This window comes from Triturus cristatus, chromosome 4_2 (genome assembly GCF_964204655.1).
Source record: "Triturus cristatus chromosome 4_2, aTriCri1.1, whole genome shotgun sequence".
Taxonomy (NCBI): Eukaryota; Metazoa; Chordata; class Amphibia; order Caudata; family Salamandridae; genus Triturus; species Triturus cristatus.
In genome coordinates, this window is record NC_140586.1 from 422,635,551 (window position 1) to 422,655,855 (window position 20,305).

The following is a 20,305-nucleotide window of genomic DNA, read 5'->3' on the forward strand; positions in this document are numbered from 1 at the left end:
AAAGTAAAATTAAGCAAATAATTGACTGCGAGAAGCATATTACAGATCACGATACTCCCACGATACTTGTCTGAAGTTTGTTTGGAGTTTATTGACGCTCCTTTAAACTTTTTCTATAGTTTATTTAAATTTGTTGATTTCCATCAATCAATAGACAGAAGTCGAATTTTACAGGCTTCCAATTAAAGATAAAAGAGCTCATTGTAGGGTACCTACAAATGTTATGATTCTGTTGTGTTATGTTGTTTAATATTGTATTTGGTAAGAGTACTAGAAAGTTTGTGTTGAGAAACCATTACATTAAGGTGATACATTTTCAGTGGAATTTGTCAAACAGATGTCCTGTTATGGTTTAATTGATAAAGGGGACGATTTTGTTTTAGAAAACTCAGAAATTTACTGCCAGGGGATGACACCTATGCAAATGAATGACTTATTTAGAATTCAAATAAAATTCCTTTGCTACTCCAGTAATCTGTGATAGTTGCAATTTCCCAGAAGTAGTTATTGAATTGTTCTGTCAGTTTTAAGTTCCTCCCAATCAAAGGCATGTTTGCATGTGTAATTCTAATTGGTGTGCACTTATGCTTGTTTTATTTCCTTGGAGTAGTGCAGTTGCACTTTAACATGTTTTCATATTTTCACTCCAAATTTGAGGACTGTGCTCTTCCCCGTTCCCTTTCTGGGTACAGAGGTATTCGCGCCTTTGAAGGGAGTAAGGATCCCTTTTATTAAGACATTTTCACACCTAAGTTCGGCTTAGGTGGGGCCTAGTCTTGGGTTACATTTATAAATGTATGGCATATATTCAGATTTATTTACCTGTGATATAAGGAAGGTGTAATATTTGATTGTGAACAAATCTTCTCAAATTAAAGAGAAGTGAGCGATCCAGGACATGGCTGCCCTTCGAAGTAGATTTACACCCTCAAATGTGCAAATTTGTGTATATTAATAAACATTCGTAAGGCACGTGACCACCATGGACATAGTTAAATATTTACTCCAGTCCGTTGAATGAATAATTATCTATCCACGATGGCAATCGGGAGGGGAGCTCTCAGAATGGGTGAGGGACGTTCAGGTATATTTTCCACACTGAAAAAAATTATATGTTTTAAAGTGTAGGCACGTCAATGTGACGTGTTTATGCATGGGTAAATGTAAAGATGTTACATTTACACATGTGAAAAGAACTTCACAAAGGACAACTCACAATTCACAAATTAAATCCAGGGCTGCGCCTGTCAAACTAAACTGTTTTAGGTTCCTTGGAATACTCCAAAAATCTTTTGCGAATTCCAAATCCTGAAATGTACTACTGCAGAATTAAGCCTGCAAGAGTCAATTTGCAATATATTGGTAAAACGCCTGGGGCCAAAATCTCTGTCCTGTTCATGGGTTGAGATGTGCTCTACAGTACAAATGTGTATGAATAGTATAGGTTTGCATGATAGACTGTTTACCTACTTTGGAAATAATGCCTTACCCAGTTACACCTTGCCCAAATGAGATGCTTGTAGGTAGTTAATACTACACCATAGTGGTGTATTATTGTGGGTCAGGCACTTACTTTGCCTTTGTAAATTAGTTGGCAAATGAAAATGCGAATTTTCACTCGTAAACCAAGGTTTTTGCTCTCCCACGTTGACATAAAGGGACTTTGCATCCTTAAAAAAGTCACAGCGATTGGCCCTGGATGTCAGAAGTGCAGGCTTTTCTCTATGCTTTCAGGACATTACACCTATTTTTAAAAGGGCAAGGAGGTTTTGATAAACACAGACTTTGTTAGGCATAAACATCACTCCTAAAATTATACATCCCATGATATGCAGCACTATGAGTGACAGACCTCATCACATTTGAAGTGTTCCAAGAGGTGGGTGGATCATATCACAAGACGAGAAACAGAAAAAAATTCTGTGCTTCTTGCCCTTTCCTGGTTTTCTGAAGTTCACAATTCATCCACTCACCTGGCAAAATATGAGCACTGTGGTTCACAGCCACACCATTCAAACCAACACAAATAGGTTAGTGAGCACCGTGCCCAACGTTGAGTGGTTTGTAAATGTCATCAGAACCCTAAGATGGCAATATGGGACCATATTACCTGTTACCAATTATGTGTTTTAAATACCATAGGCCTGATTACGCTTCAGGTGGACTGGTATCCCGAGGTGGGATACCACTTTGCCTGATCTCGAGTGGCCCTGTGTTCTTTGGCTCATTTGTTACTGAATGCGGGAACACCGGGTCCTATTTTAGTAGCCAGAAATTATGGAAGGTAAAATGAGGTTTGGCTGCAACAAAATCTTTGACATATCCTTACAGTCAAGGGAGTCATGAGGCTCAAAGGTGATCTCGGACACTCATGAACTATTGAACATCAGCATATCACAGAAAAGAGCCTGGGGCACAAAAAGTGTACTTCATCAACTGTACCAAAATAAATACTATGAGGTCACGCTGTTTTCAACTTTCTCAGAGACTTCCTGAAGTGTCTCTTACATGTCCCTGTGGTTGATAAGTGAGAACAGGTAATATTCTAAGCAAATTATGTATTGCTCTAGCTTATGGTGTAAGCTTATGAACCACAGTGCAAGCTAATAGGAACCCTCCCTCTTTTCTACGTTAAATTGGGCTGAAAACCTTTAAACACCACTTTTCTAACCACTTATTGCAACACAGCTTTGACAGGTCCTGTCAAGTTTTTCCTTTGACCAGCATTTCCCTGGTAAAAGCCATGCTCTCTTGGACTTATGACTAAATTGCTCCTCTTCCTTTCCAAATGGGTAAGAGCAGTGCTTAATTTGAGCCGGCAGCTTTTGGTGCTTGGTACTGGCACTTAATTGTCAGCACCAACTCTACTGACAGTTCACCACACAGTGGCGCTGTATTTAATTTTGAGATGCGCACTACTGTGTTTATTAAGTCAGTATACATTGAAAATGAATAATACCAGCCTCTCATGCCATTATTATATTTATGTGTGGCCTGGCACTTAACGGGTAAGAGCCAGCTGGGAATGACGATTCTCCAATTATATAGAGAGAATCTTGATTTCCTTAAAGACAACGGAGGCTGACAGTATGCAATAACTTTTATTGCTGCTCAAGATATGCAGCCCTTTAAAGTGTAACAATTACATCATAAATAAAAACATTCCATCCAACATAACAAAGTGCCATGGCAACCAGTTATCTTCCTCTTATAGCTGCGATGAAAAGTAACTGTAGCTTCAACTTCTTCCATGATATTAAAAAGCTTATAAGGAAGCTGAATCTGAAAAGAAAAGTAAAAAAGTAATACTTGTTCCTGTAAAGGACAAAAGATTAAATGCAAAAGACATTAATAACAAGAGTAAGCAATCAATCATAAAATACATATTTTAACAAAACATCCACCAGGGAGTGGTGAGCGGGATAATATCAGCCTCCGTTGTCTTTAATGAAATCAAGATTCTCTCTGTATGATAATTGGAGAATCATAATTTCATGACAAGACCGGAGGCTACATTATGCAAGTTCAAAGCTTTTCAATGCGACATTGCTTACATGTTCTCCATGTTTAAGATAACCTTTTACAAAAGTTGAGGCATTTGACCAATCTGCTGCTTTCAGAATATCAGCAAGGGATCCCCCACCCCAAAATACTTTACTGGCCATAGCGCCACACAAGGAGTGTGCGCCGAACTTGGACAAATCTATTCCCGCTTCAAACATCACTGTTCTTACCCATCTAGAAATTGTAGCAGAAGAGACTGCTTTATAGGGTTTGACAAAATAAATTAATAATTGTTTTTCGTTGTAAGGTCTAAAAATACGCATTTCCTGTTTGTATACCTTCATGCAACTAACCACACATAGTTTGGGAAAATCCAAAAAATTAGGGTAGAAAATGTTCTCAGACATGGTCTTGGTCCTTTTCCATATTTCGAACAATACTCCATCTGGTGAGTAAAACCTGTTACATATTTCTAACGCCTTAACATCGGACACTCTCCTAAAAGATATAACACAAAGTAAAGTAGCTAGTTTAATGGATAACTGTTTCCGTGTAAGGAAACAATTGTCTGGCCAGGATTAGAAAAGATCGAAAACCAGGTTTACGTTCCATAAGGAATTATATTTGGGTTTAGGAGGACGTTTCAGTCTTATACCCTTCATTACTCTTCGAATCAAGGGGTCGGTACCAATAGAAAAATCGTTTAACAAAGAATGTCCTGCAGAAATTGTTGATCTATAGCAATTCACTGTTCTATAACATAGACCTAAATTAAAAAGATCCGCTAAGAAGTTTGCTATTTCTACTACAGGTGCCTCCTCGGGATCCATATACTGTTCCATGCACCAACCACACCATCTTTTCTATGCACCGGTATATCTTCTCCTTGTTCCTGGAGCCTGGCAAATAGATCTATTTCGAATGGGCCCCATAAATCTTGAATTCTCTGGAAAACTAGAGGATTCACTTTCCAATCTCTTGAGTCTCTCAGGAATCTTGAATTCCAATCCGCCCTTGTGTTTAGATGGCCCGGAATGAATTCTGCTCTCAGTATTATTTTCTGACTCCAGCAAAAGTACCAAATCTTCTTGGCTAGATTTGCCAGAATCATAGATCTTGCTCCCCTCAAACGGGCGATGTAAGAGACGGCTGTAAAATTGTCCAGTTTGATCAGGACTACACTGTTTTTCAGAATTGACTTGAAACTCATGAGAACGTTCAAGCTCGCCATCATCTCTAAACAATTTATATGTGAAGTGAGTTCTTCTTGGGACCATTTCCCACCTGTTTCTAACATTCCTAATCTGGCACCCCAGCCTAAATTGCTCGCGTCTGATTCCAAAATGTGATCCGGCGTATTTCCGAATATCGCTTTCCCATTCCAACTGTCTAGGTTGTTCCGCCACCAAAGGAGGTCGGCTCGAGCCTCCGGAGACAGGGGAATGTGGTCTGAATACCAAAGACCTTTCTTCAGTCCCGCGGATTTTAATCTCTGTAGGGCTCTGTAGTGAAGCGGTCCTGGTGAAATCGCTTGAATGGATGAAGATAAGAGACCTACTACTCTTGCTAGTTCGCTCAAACTCACCAAATCTTTGGACAAAACATAAGAGACCTCGTTCTTTATTTTTGATAATTTTGTTCAGGGGAGTTGCAACAGGGCTGAAGATGTATTTACTTGAAAGCCTAGAAACTCCAGATTTTGTTAAGGAGTCATGACAGATTTTTCTACATTGATGATGAATCCTAAACTCTCTAAAAGTTCCACAGTCCATTTCATGTGGACTAGTAGTTCATCCTGGCTTTGAGACATCAATAAGATATCGTCCAGATAGATAATCAAATGGACTCCTCTTCTCCTTAGAGATGCCACAACCGGTCTCAGGATCTTGGTGAAACACCAAGGTGCCGAGGAGAGACCGAAGGGAAGACAACGAAATTGATAGGTCACGCCCTTCCATACAAACCTTAGATATTTCTAAGATTCCGTATCCATAAGGATTGTAAAATATGCATCTTTGAGATCTAGTTTTATGAGCCAATCTTTCTCTTGGAGGATGTCTCTCAGAAGATGGATATCCTCCATCTTGAAGTGTCTGTACACAAGAAACGAGTTCAGAAGCTTTAGATTTATTACGGGATGCCAACCCTTGTCTTTTTTCTTCACGAGAAATATTGTGCTCACAAAGCCAGGGCCAGTGTATGAGACAATGAAAATTGCCCCTTTGTCTAACATTTGACGAACCTCTTCGTCGACCAGAGCGGATTGATTCTGGTCCGGAATAAGTTCTCTGGGAAGCGAGGTCTGGTAAGGAGTAGCAACGAAGTCTATTTTGAAACCTTTTACAGTCTCTAGTACCCATGCATCGTTTGTTATTGACAACCAATTTTGGCTGAAAATAGAAAGTCTTCCCCCTACCTTTGGGAGGAAAGAACCAAAAGGAGGAGTTGTTACCTTGATTTCCTTGTCCTTGGAATCTTCCGCGGTTTATTCCACCTCCTCGAGTACGGTAGTTGCGGCCTCTCTGAGGGAAGAAAGAGTTGTTCCCTCGGAAGTATCTTCCATAGCCACGCTGGTTCTGTTGATAGAAGGAGGACCTGTTGTACCCTCGGCTGGCAGCCGGTCCTGCCCTGCCAACCCTTCCAAAAAATCTACCCCCAAAGATTTGTCTCATATAACTTTGGGCTTTATTGAATGCAGAGAAGGTGGACACGTATTTGCCAAGTATCTTAATAAAGGACTCGCCAAAGAGAAGTCCATTAGGGTCTCCCTCAATGTCTTTATTAGCTAGGCCCCCCAATTTAGGGTTCATTCGCATCAGAATACCTCTTCGCCTTTCTGACGTAAGACTAGCATTGGCATTACCGAGGAGGCATAGGGTACGTTGACTCCATCCTCTTAAGAGTTCGGTGTCAACTGGAGTACCATTCATAGAGGACTCCTCTGCGAGGTCCAGAATTCTGGCAAGAGGGCCTAACGTGTGAAAGCAACTTATCTTGACACTGCTTAAGGTAGCGTTCGAGTCCCTTACGAGGGTCCCTTCCAGTTGTGAAAAGGAAGGTCAATAAGAGGATCTAGGGCATTCAGACCTCATTAGGTTTCGTGAGTCCCTCTCACGGGGCTTTCTGATCCAAACCTTAATAAATTTGGCTACGTGGTCAAGGGGCAACCAGTCAGAGCCTCTAGGATGAAGTATTTTTGAGGGGTTAAACATCTCCACCCCTAATGGGTCCTTAATGGAGCCTGAGTGGGTGGGTTGATTTAAATCCTCATCGAGTAGGTCATCAAGTTTTTCTAATGGATCAAAAATTTATTCGTCAGCCTCATCAGTGTCATCAATAGGGGACAAATAATCATCATCATAGGGGATGACATCTCTGGTGCCGTGAAGGACACCTTGTCTTATTGTGCCACGAAGGGCACCTATATTTTTTTCGCCATGAAGGTCGCTCATTCTCTTTGTGCCGCTCGGGACACCTGGTTCATTTGTAGCGCGTGGGCTACCCATAAATAGGACTTGGTCGCTTGTAGCGCGAAGGCTACCCTGAGTCTCAAGATGTTTCCTCTTCTTTAAGACCTTACCGTCTTATTTAGGGATAGGATCCTCCTCATCCGAAGAAACTGTGTTGTCTTCAGGGATATCTCTTTTTCTTTTAATCAGAGCTTCTTCAACTGCCTCCTTTAAGGAGGATTTTAGTTGTCTTTCAAAGAGACTCATTAGAGAGTTCTCTATGAGGGTTATGTCACTAATACCCTCAATGTTATTCTCAGATATTTCCCCCCCTTTTTTTTTTTTGGTTAGTGTAAGAAAAATTATATAATCCTAGCAAGGACTTAAAATTCCTTTAAAAGTCCTTAAATATCCTCAAGGCGGTCACTTTCGCAGAGAATGAGATAAAACAGTCTATCCGTTAGCTCTGCGCTGTGCGTTGGCATGGAGACGCACAGCCCGAGCCGAAAACAGACCCTCTGTTAGCCTCACAGGCTGTAAATTTTTCCTTGCGGGTCCCAAAGGCAGGCGTCGAAAGCATAGATCCCGCTCATTTTTGTGAGCGGGTCACATTTCCTCAACCCGGAAGGGCAGCGCGCGTTCGGATCAGTTGCGCTCCGGAGAGGGAACAGCGCGAGGTAAATCCTATTTGAGGATAAACAATATTAAAATTGCATGAGGGAAAGGGCAAAAGCGATCGGAGAGATAATCTCCGTATCAGCGGGAAGCGGAGGTAGACCTGCTGAAGTTAAAGTGTGTCTATCATCCGTTAGAGATGGTTCACGTTAATAGTTAATCTCCGTGATGTTAAAAGCGGATGTCTCAGGGTAAACAAATTATTCTCATAATGACTTTAACTTTAAGCATAAATAAAAGGGGAAGGAAAAGAAAGAACCCAACCATAAATTGGAAGGGTGAGTAAAAGAAAGAAACTTACCTGAAAAAGGTAAAATTGTGTAATAGGCGTAATCAAGAAGTATAAGGTTACTTACCAAACCAAAGAAACTGTCAAAACATAGTAAGATTAGATCATTCATTTACATCAAAATACATCAAATATGGGAGATAGGAAGAAGTTGTTCTTAACTGTCCATGAGCAGCGAATAAAAGAGGAAGATAACTGGTTGCCATGGCACTTTGTTAGGCTGTATGGAATGTTTTTATTTATGATGTAATTGTTACACTTTAAAGGGCTGCATATCTTGAGCAGCAATAAAAGTTATTGCATAATGTAGCCTCCGGTCTTGTAATTCTTATTCAAAACTGGCAGAGATCCCCGCAAGGGCCTGGAACGCTGCCTTAAGCAGTGTCAAGACAAGCTGTTAGACACACTTGGTCCCCTTGCCAGGATCTTGGACCTAGCTGAGGAGTCCTCCATGAATGGGACTCCGGTTGACACTGAACTCCTACGGGGTTGGAGCCAACGTGCTATCTGCCTTCTCGGAAATGCTAACTCCAATCTAACCTCCGAAAGGCGAAGAGCGATTTTAATGCGTATGAACCCAACATTGGGAGATTTAGCAAACAAAGACGTTCAAGGAGACCCGAACGGTCTTCTCTTTGGAGAGACCTTTACTAAGACACTTGGTAAATACGTCTCCACATTCTCTGCATTAAACAGAGCCCAAACAAACATGAGACGTATGTTCGGAGGCAGGTTTTTTGGAAGGGCTGCCAGGGGAGGACCGGCTGCCAGCCGCGGATATAACAGGTCCTATTATCAACAAAACCAACGTGGTTATTCAAGATACTACCGGGGGGATAACAGCTTCTTCCCCCAGCTGGGCCGCAACTGTCGAACACGAGGCGGAAACAACCGTGGAAGATTCCAAAGTAAAGGACAAGGTAAGGTCCCCTCCTCCTCCTGGTTCTTCCCTCCCAAAGGTAGGGGGAAGACTCTCCCTTTTCAGTCACAGTTGGTCCTCTATAACCAACGATGCTTGGGTCCTAGAGACTGTAAAAGGCTTCAAAATAGACTTTATTACTATTCCTTATCAGACCAAACAACCCAGAGAACTTTCCCTAGACCAGGAACAGTCATTTCTAGTAGATGCAGAAGTGAGCCAAATGTTAGACAAAGGTGCGATTCGCATCGTTTCAAACACTGGTCAGGGTTTTGGGAGCACAATCTTTCTGGTGAAAAAGAAAGAAAAAGGCTGGCGCCTCGTAATAAATCTAAAGGAATTAAACACCTTCCTTGTGTACAGACACTTCAAAATGGAGGGTATACACCTTCTGCGAGATCTTCTCCAAGAGGGAGATTGGCTCATAAAACTAGATCTCAAAGACGCATACTTTACAATCCCTATGGATCCAGATTCTCAGAAATACCTAAGGTTTGTATGGAGGAATACAACATACCAGTTTCGCTGTCTTCCCTTCAGGCTATCCTCAGCCACTTGGTGTTTCACCAAGGTCCTGAGGCCTGTAGTTACCTCCTTAAGGAGAAGAGGAGTTCCCCTGATTATCTATCTAGACGACATCTTGCTGATGTCTCAGAGCCAGGAGGAACTCCTAACTCACATGAATTGGGCTGTGGATCTCTTACAGAGTCTTGGTTTCATCATCATTTTAGAGAAATCGATTATGACCCCTTTGCAAAACCTAGAGTTTCTGGGTTTTCAGGTGAACACACCCTTAACTCAATTACAACTTCCCACAAAGAAATTGTCAAAAATAAAGAAAGAAGTTTCATATGTTTATCCAAAAACCAAGTGAGCTTGAGAGAACTAGCAAGGGTATATAATATCTGAACGCTATCAAAATACAGAATATGCTGTACCTGGGAGAAATGAGGGCTTGAAATGCAGCAAACTGAGAGTTTATATGAAGCTCACACCTCTGGTAATCCCAAACCCATTTTCTTTTGCGTAAGTGAGAGTTGACAATGAAGTATTAAAATTTCGGTAAAACATATACGGTAATTGACGTAAACTTGCTACATTCTTGGAACCCATGAAATTTTAGCAGGTGATGTTTGACCTATCAGTGATACATTTCATTATGTTTTATTGATATTATTGTTTGTGTTAAGCATTCACACAGCCTAGTGGTTTCTTTAGCGATTGTTGTATATCCAAGGGTATTAGGTAAACCAGTGTTTTGAAGTTGTAAGTGCGATTTGGGGGTACATTTATAGATTCTAGGCTTCGGTGGAGTGCGAAGTTGTACAGTCCTTTTAATTATATTCTATTGGCTGTCTCAAGGAGTAAAAGACGGGTAAAGAAAGCACTATGTGAATCCAGAAATCTCTTCTGCAAATGTCGGGTTTTTCACTAGAAGGAGCAAGAGTTGAATTGAGAGGTTACATGTAAGTAATCTCCACCAAACAACATTTCTCCCAAACCTCTTTGTGTATCTACTTGTACAAAAATTATCTCCTTAATTTTTTTTACTTGAACCTATTTCGTTTCAGTCCAAAGTTTATTACAAAATGTAGGTTCTGAAATTTAAGAGATTACTATTACCAGATTTGGAATGATGTTTCCTGCATAAGGCTTAATCACTTTTATGTTGGATATTAACCTTTTATCTGTAGCAACACACACATTTCTCCAAAGGCCTGCCAGCATTCTTATGGTCAAAACTATAAACAAGATGGACATTGCACAACCATGACTGTTTTTCTGAAGACAATTTGGTTTATGTTAATGTTAAATTTAAGATGCCTTCACGCTGGTTAGAAGTGAAGAGTTTATTCAAGATATAGCATAACGGTACAGCACCAACTGTACAGTAGGATACCCAGCTCTGGAATGAGTGATTCATGAGAAGGCATGCATCACTACAATCCATGACATGGCCAGGACTCCATACATCTCCAAGATTACAACACATCCCTCTTTCAATAAAGAAAGAACAATTAACAAAGAAAACAGAAATATGAAGATTGCAATACAGGAAACCAGAAATTAAAGAAATCCTGAAAAGAAACATGTCATAACAGAAACATTGCATAAATATAAGTAATGATCATCGTCTTTTAGCTACACCAAAGATCCTGCAAAAGAAACATAGCACAGAGAACCATAGCATCAATATAAGACAATCTTTGTACTTCACAGGCAGATTTCTACACCTACCAGAGGGAGCATCAACTTTTCTGCTGCAAGTACCTTTACTCACGGTGTCATAACCATCAGACATACTACTCTCATATGGTGCAGAAACATTTGAGGATTTTCCAGTATATCTGACCAGCCTAGATATGCTCCACATGCAACCTGTGTCAACTTTCACAACATTCTTCTTGATGGCAACAATTGTGAATGGACCAATGAAACTGGAATTCCCTTTATGAGCATGTTTTGGGCTTTTCACCATAACCTTAACACCAAGACACCAATTTTTGCTTTTCCCACGCATCTTAGAATCATAATCCAATTTGTATTTTTGCTGATATGCAGAAATTCTGGAACGCCTCACTTCAACAGACATACCCACATCAATATATGCAGGCAACCAAGACGGGTTTAACTTTGAAACATCCTTCAAAAGCTTCAAAAGGGGACTTTTGCGTGACTACATTAGGAGTAGTCCGGTGTGCCCACCACGTATCTCTCAAGACACTGCTGAAGGACAACCTAGACTCAAGAGCACGCTGAGCACAACCTTTGACAACCCGGTTCATCCTTTCAGTCAATCCATTGGCCGGCGGTGTATATAAGGCCGTTTTTTGATGAATTATGTTAAGATCTTTAATAAACTTGAACATCTCATGGGACACCAATTGCACCCCATTGTCTGTAACCCAAAATTTAGGCTCACCCTCAGAAACAAATACATCTCTAAGGAAATCAATAACAGTTCTTGTGTTCACAGTGGACACACATTTGGTGACCACCCACTTGGAAGTGTAGTCCACTAACAAAAGAACAAAACGTTTGTAGGAAGGCAATAGTTCAAAAGGACCTACGATATCTAAGCCCAATTTCGACCACACCACACCACATCAGGAACCTCTACAGGAGATAAGGGCACATGATTTGGAATAGGAGACTTATTACTGGAGGCACATGAGACACAATCCTTAACCACATTTTCAATCATATGATCCATTTCTGGCCACCAGTATCTCTCTCTCACCCGAGCTTTGGTGAGACTTCTTCCCAAGTGACCCTCATGAGCTATGTTAATTATTCTGTCCCTGAATTCAACTGGTGGAATCACTCTGTCTCCTCTCCTAAGATTGCCGCAATAAAACGACAACTCATCTCTCACAACCCAATATGCTTTCATTTCTTGCTCTAAAACTTTATAGTCAGGCCACCCTTTACTTGTCCACATCTTAAGAGAAGAAAGAATTTTGTCTTCCTTTACACCATCCAACCATTCTCCACTGGAAAGAGCTGGCTCAACAACCCAACATACACTTTTAATTTCAGCATCATTCTGTGCACACTCAACAGGCAACCGAGAGAGACAATCAGCAGACTTGTTACTAGAGCCAGGTATATACTGTACATGAAAATTATATTCCTGGAGACCTTCACTCCAGTGTCTGAGTCTTGGTGTGATATGTTCACTGTGACGATACGAAAAGATTTGGACTAAAGGACGATGATCTGTGGGAACCAAAAATGGAATGCCCCAAAGATAAAACTTGAAGTGTTGCACAGACCAAAACACACTCAAGGCCTCTCTCTCAATACACGAGTAGTTGACCTCAGCGTCCCTGGAGCCCTCGAGGCAAAAGCGACTGCTCTCTCCTCCCCATCCACAACTTGAGAGAGCACCGCCCCCAATCACTTGAGACTGGCATCAGTAGTTAATATGGTTTTCCGGTAGACATCAAAATGCCCTAAAGTAGACATCTTCTCAATTTCAGATTTGATGTTATCAAACTCTCTCTGGCAGTCATCAGACCACATGAAGTGCGTACCCTTTTTAAGCAAATTCCTGATGGGTTCAGTCACACTAGCAAATCCTTGCACAATCTTGGAGTAGAACTCCGCAAGTCCCCAAAATGACCTCACCTGTTCCGTATCCTTAGGTGTGGGAGCTTTTACAATACTTTCTGCAAGTTCTAACTTAGGTTGGATCCCTTCTCCTGAGATCACATGTCCCAAATATGTAACTGATTCCAACCCAATGCGACATTTTTGCTTTTTCACATTAAGTCCCCTCTCTTTCAACCTCACCAAAACACTGGTTTATGTCTCACTATGTTCTGCTTCACTCTTACCATAGACCAAGATGTCATCTTGGTAGAACATGATGTTGGGTAGTTCTTCCAAGACCTACTTTGTGACCCTCTGGAAACATGCCGATGCCAACCCAAAAGGCATTCTCAGGAAGCGGTAAGCTCCCAGAGGTGTCACGAAGGATGTATGATGCCTTGAATTCTTGTGTAGAGGAAACTGGTGGTAAGCGGATGACAGGTCTAACACGCTGAAAATCCGGGCACCTTTGAGCATGCTAAGGGACTCTGAAATATTGGGCAGAGGTTGCCGAGCTACCCAAATCCATTCGTTTAAACCCCTCAAGTCTACACACATCCTGACGCTGGTTCCACCATCTTTTGGGGCTAAAACAATGAGGGGCAACCATTCTGAGGCTTCAATTTCCTCAATAACTCCCAAACTTAACAGACTTTTGAGCTCATTTTCCAAAGGTCCCATCATCATATTAGGCACCTTTCTCACTTTGTGCACACAGGGTGCAGCTCTTTCTTTGAGAACAATTTGGTGCTCAAACCCCTTGAGGCAACCCAAGGTATCCGCAAAAACTTCAGGAAACCTTCCGAAGTATTCACTACCTTGTTCCCTCTCTCAGCTACGTAGACTTTTCCCACAGTACGTCTATTTTTTAACTGAATACAGGCTTCAACATATCCAAGGACATTGATTTTTGCACCACCATAACTGACTGGATTTATGTCAGGTGGTGATAATATCATACTTTCCAACCCCACAACCTCATCCCATTGCTTGTTGCCGACCATGGTGAAAGGCGAACTAGAGTCAGCCAACACAACAAAGTCATGACCGTCTACCAAGATGTTGCACTCAGGGATAGTTATTTTCCCTGCATCAACTTCACAATCCATATCACTGATACTTAGGAGTACACTATGCACAATCTCTGGTCCTTTTTCTGGGTTACAAGCTTTGGTAGATGACTTACAAACTCAAGCATAATGTCCTTTGACACCACACTTGTTACACACTGACTCTCTGGCATAGCAATGATGATAATTGGAAAAATGTGAGAAACTTCCACACCTAAAACACTTAGGTTTAGGAAACTTCCCTGGGGCTTTGTCGCTGGCATTGCTTCTACCATTCAAAGAACGACCTTCACGGTCTATTTTCGTTGCTGTTCCTTTGAGAGAACCCCGCATGCATGTATCTTTCTACGAAGCCTTTTGCTTATCACCAGGTGAAACGTTGGCTACATTGTCACTAGCCTCTAAAACATCATAATCCACTAGAGCATGAACATCACTTTGCCCTTCCTTTTTATCTTCACGTTTTTTTCTCATCTCTTTCACTCAAGTAGAGGTGTTCTCCATAACCTCTACAATGGAGACAGCTTCCTCCAACGAAGGGCTCTTTGACAAACGTTTCTCCTGAACTCGGGTGCTGTTGGTGCACCTCACCAATTGATCCATGACTAGGGAGTCAGAAAGCTCGCCAAATTCACAAGTCCATGCTAAAGTTTTAAGGGAGGCAAAATAACTCTCTACCCGTTCAGCTGGACCTTGGACCCTGTTAAAAAACTTGTGCCTTTCTAGGACAACATTAATGCGGGGACCAAAATACTTCTCCAACATAGTCATAGACATCTCGTAAACATCAGGTGACTCTCCGTCACCATTATCAACAGGAATGAGGTCCATACTATAGTAGATATTCCTTCCCTCTACACCTAAATTGTGCAGAAGAATAGCTTGTTTTCTAAATGCTGAAAATTTCTCTCCACCAATTGCTACAATGTAAAAGTCAAATACATTTCCCCATCACTTCCAGGAAGGGTTCGCCCTTCTCTGATAGGAAAACCGGGGGCTGGGACATACTTGTTGTGGCAGCCATGGTACTACTTGACGAAACAATAAGTCAGTTTGAAACATTAAAGTAGAAGCATATTGAAAAAAAAAATCCAATCAATGAATTGCCAGTAGTTAAAAATCCAAACTTGACAGTCCTAACCTCTGTAGAAAAATCGTTGACAATTCAAAGAGAAGCAAAACACAATTACTGCTGTACTTGAAGCAGATTAAACACAATAGTTATGCAAAAGTGCCCACTCTCACCGTGTACTAAAACTGCGTGGTGATCTGTCAGGAATTGTGCAGTCCATAGTGACGAGTCTTAATCGTCGAAATGTGGGAGAAATGCGGCGTGCATTAACTCTAATGAGTGCTCGTTGACTAACGTGAAATAAAAGTTGTCAGTTTTTTCCTTTTTTTTTTCCTTCAATGCGGCGTGCATTTCAATTTGTGTTCCAGCGTCGATTGAAATTGATCAAAAATGGCCGCACGCTGCGTAGTGACAGCGTGAATACGTGCTGGAGTGTGATGTGCGTTTCAAGGTGCGTTGCAGTAGAACACTACTTAGATGGAGGTAAAGCGCAAGAGGACATCGCTCGTGATGTGGCAGATGCTGCAGTTGAGCAGGTGAGCCTCGCGAGTCCCACAAAGCAGCCTCCCGAGTGTATAAAACGTTTGAAAGAAGGCAGAAAAATAAAACTAACTCACAGTATTTTGTAATGATGAAATCACAGCCTCCTTATTTGAAAGTCAGCGAGCACAGACCAGGAAAGTACTTGAAGTATTAAAAAGTCCAATTAGCAGGCAGGGGAGTCGGTGCTGAAGATGGCTGTCCCCAATCAGGCAAGAGCTACTCGTCGCCAGTGTTAAATTTAAGATGCCCTCACGCTGGTTAGAAGTGAAGAGTTTTTTCAAAATATAGCATAACGGTACAGCACCAACTGTACAGCAGGATACCCAGCTATGGAATGAGTGATTCATGAGAAGGCATGCATCACTACATTCCATGACATAGCCAGGACTCCATACAACTCCGAGATTACAACAGTTAATCAACCTGGAAATTTTATTTTATCTCCAATAACATTTTCTTTCCAACATGCCTTGGTGCTCTTTGCAAGCGCTAGAATTAGGTGCAAAATGTGTGACTTTAAGTTCTCAGTAGCCTCCTCTAATTAATCGTATCTACAAAAACCATTCTGCCTTGAAATTCCTCTTCACTCCTTTAGCAAATGCATGAAGTACCCACAGAAGACAGTTTTAAAGACTAAAGATGCGACTTCATGAAAGGTGGCATGTGCCATTTAGCAACTAAGTAGTCATTGTTATTAAGTATGGAAGACAACAGTCATTTGATAGTGGCATGCAACATATTTTGGCACCAATGGCAGCTGGTTACCTTCCAAACTGGACTGGTGTAAATACCAATCCTGAATAGACCCTGCTCCATGGCCATCCATACTCTACCCTGGTAACCTTTAAGGGCCTCCTAGATTTCGCAGCATGTCTCATCCAGGCTCTGAAGAAATATGACCAGATCACCCTCATCCTGATGGAACTCCATTGGTTTCCCGTGCTGCCCCATCAACTTCAAGACCAACTCCTTCAAAGTCATCATGGCCAGCATTCCCGCTTATGTTACAGACAAGCTCAGTGTTATACCTGTCAGCATTAAGTTGGTCTTCCCCCAAACCTTTTGTCTTCTCCCCTCCTGTTTTGCTGAATTCGTTTTTGTTAGCCTTAGGGCTCTGTGCACTTTACCACTGCTAATTACTCCCTAAAACATGGTAACATTGGCTTACATCTGATTGAAATATAAAACTTTATTGGAAGTCCTTAGTTAAGTGGTTTACTATATACCCAGAGCCGGTAAATTAAATGTTATTTCTGGACCTGTAGCACTTATTGTGCCACCCGCTTAAGTATCCCCTTAAAATGTGTCTCATGCCATTGCAGCCTGTGTGCAGTTTTAAACTACCAATTTGACCTGCTAAAATAAACCCCATGCCAGCACTAAAACTCCCTTTTCAATAGATATGTCACTCTTAGGGTAGGCCCTAAACAACCCATAGGGGAAGGTACAGTTCATTTAAAAACTGGTACATGTAGATTTTAGTTCTACCTTTTCCAGTAGTGAAAAACTCACAAATTTGTTTTTCACTGCTGTGAGGCCTGCCTCTCCCACAGGATAAAATTGGGCTGCATTATTACATATAATAAGTGATAACGTTTGTTTGGGAGCAGGCGGAAATGTCATGTTTGGTGTGTAAATAATTGTAATTTAACCCCTTCAGTGCCCGCCCCTTTCCCCGCCCTGTGCCGGCCGTTGAATTAGCGGGCGGGGTCTATGACGAGCTGGACTCGTCATGGGCACAGCGCCACCGCGGCCCATGACGAGTCCAGCTCGTCATGGGCACTGAAGGGGTTAAAGTCCTATTTACAGATAAAGTTGAACTTTGAAGGGGTCATTACGGCGGCGGGTGGACTTGAGTCCGCCCGCCATTGTGGTGGTGCTTGGGACCGCCCGCCTGTGGGCAGCGGTTCCGCTTGTAGAATCATGATGCGACCACCACCGTGGCGGTCGCATCTAGCATCTTTACCATTGCGGCGGGTGCTGCTGGCTGAAAAAAGAGTGGGCAAATGGTGCATTTTCAAGCAAATTTGAGAACGCAGGAAGGTGTCAACCACTCTGAGTCTTCGACTCAGCACCAATATTGAAAAATTAGTTAAATAAACAGGCAAGCCTTTATGTAAAGGTTAACTGAAATTAAAGAAAGATGCAACTAGGTTATCCTGCACTAACTTTAGAAACACCTTTTCAAAGACATCTTGCAGCAAAAATGTAAAAATTATAATCTCTTCCAAGTTTAAAAAGTGTATTTCAGTAACATACAGAACCATTTCACCTTAGTACATCACCCATCAGAGCCTTGAGAAGATTTTTTTTTTTTTAAAGCAGTAGTTTCAAACATGATTTTACTTCCATTCTCCCCTCACCACAAAATCAGTAGTGAACTAAAATGTAAGTCAGTTAAGTGACTTTGGGCCTCTCCGAAAAAAAACACATAATTTCACTCATTTCGTGGTTACAATATACTTCATAATAGCAAGCTGCAGACTTTCTTCCAGCCGAGCCACCAGCTAAGATAAAGCTGCAAGCAATAAAAGGTGCAATCACAACAGTGTCAAATAAGGTCAGAAAGAAACTACCCTTTGAGATCCACAATACCCATTTAAAAACAAATAGAAAAACTGTGTGCTCAGCCTCTTTCAGCTCCCAACTCTAAAGCGCCCCTCCACCACTCCCGGGAATGCCTACTTGAATAATGCAAGTGCCTTTTCACTCCTACACACACAAGACAAGGGGACTATGGCGCTTACACATGGAGGTAGGTAGATGTGTGTAAACAGAGAAGGCAGTTAAAGTATGCAACACACGTCTGACACTCGAGGTAAGCCACCCATACATAAGATACAGCTGGGTGGTACCCTCTCACTTTTCAGCCCATGTACCACACATAAACCCACAGACATAATCAAGACTCCAACAAGGCCTTTCCTAGGGTCCGTCCGAACCCCTGGACGTTCCCAAACCATGCTGCCTCGCAGCTCCCTTGGCTACTACCAAGTGTACTCTCTCAAGAAGACACTCGCATATGGTTCCTCAGATACTTCCAACAGCCCCAGTCTCACCTCGGATACTCACAAGGCCTTAAGTCCGCCTCTTCCATGCAGCTACCACCGCTGAGACGTACCTGTCCACTAACCTTAGATACTCAACTAACATCCACCGGCCTTGACGACAGCAACCCTCGCCCCATCAGATACAACACCTCACGCCAACGGCCCCCGCCATACTCACAGCTGCCCTGCCACCCCATCAGGTGCTTACTGCAGCTCCTGGTATACTCCCAGCTACCCTCTGCCATCGGATACAGCAGTCCCGGGTCTGTCTCGAAATACTGACGACTGCGCACCTTCGCAATGACAACTGCCCCGGCAACCCACTAGATACTCACAGTTGCACGGTCCATCCAGGCAGTCCATCGGGTACTTGTGCTAACCTCCTCCGACTGCAGTCCACTAGGTCCCCGACACTGCGGCAAGATGCCGGGCAGGCGCAACCATGTGCCCCGCTCAGGATGCAGAGCAGCACCGCGAACACCCAGTGGTGCAGGCCGGGCCACGGGATTCCCAGCAGCCCCCGCTGGTCCGAGCTGGGTCCCAGGTGGCGAACATGTGGGCATGTCCGAACCTTCCAAAATGTCAACTCCACAATACACTGACTGTGGCCTTTGGTGTCACCAGTTTTACCTTGCAGCGTTTCCATAATGAACCGAGGAAAGTCCAGCCGCTCCACCGGGCCTGCAGGGCAGACTGCGGTCCGCAGGATAGAACAAATATTTGCAGGTTTCGGGCGGATAGAATTAACTAACATTGCGTAACGTTTTCGCTTCGACTCGAGTGCATTCAACAAACGTTCTCACTCGTGATTTCTTGGAATTCGCATCAGCATATTATAGAAGGAATATTTTGCAATTTGGAGCCAAACAAAGGGCCCCCAGGATGGAACCACATCGCTGCCGGCAGGTGAGATCCCCGGGGCTCCTGTGTTACCGAGCCTCCTGCACGTATGGTTCCACCGGCCTAAAATGAAGGGGGCGTCACTGGCAACCCCTCTCAGCCAATACTGATGCTGCTCCAGCAGCGCCAGGATTGGCTTAGCAGAGATACTCGCCGCCCTGCCGCCCATTAGGAGACCGAGGGTTGCGGCGTTGATCAACCCTCGCTCTCCTAATGTGCAGCCGCCAGCCAGAGCAAACACTAGTGCGCATGACTGGGCTGGTCGGAACAATTCTCCGCCCTAAACCCAACACGCGCACTTGTGCTGCTGCCTGCTGTGCGCTCCGCGCCACCCCCGGGCCTGCTGAGTCTGACAATGCATGTCAGTCAGCATAATGTTGGACCGCCAACCCCTTCAGACAGAGCCGCCAAGGGAGCTGCGGTCGCAGCTTGTGGGTCAACGCCCCAGCGCCCTAATGGACGCACAGCCACTGGCAACGGGCCCCCAAATGCATTCTCCGCAAGCCTTTCAATGGCAGTTTAGACACCACTGAAAGGCTGGCTGCAGCCAGCATCGTAATATGGCAGACGGTGCCTGCTAGGCACGCCACCATTCTACACATGCTACCGCTCCGCCAGGCAATGGGAACGATTGCCTGTGGCGAAACGGTGTCGGGCGGTCTTTACGACCGCCATAGTACTAAAGCGATTCCCCGCCATCGTAATATGGCAGGAGGAAAATTGCTTTCCTATGGCGGAG

At 43.0% G+C, this 20,305-nt stretch overlaps 1 protein-coding gene across 3 annotated transcripts in view; it reads left to right on the forward strand.

Annotated features, from left to right (window-relative positions):
- Positions 1-20,305, forward strand: part of LOC146834519 (putative oxidoreductase ZK1290.5) — a 690,790-nt gene that overhangs the window by 278,073 nt on the left and 392,412 nt on the right. The gene's annotated exons all lie outside the window — the stretch shown is intronic.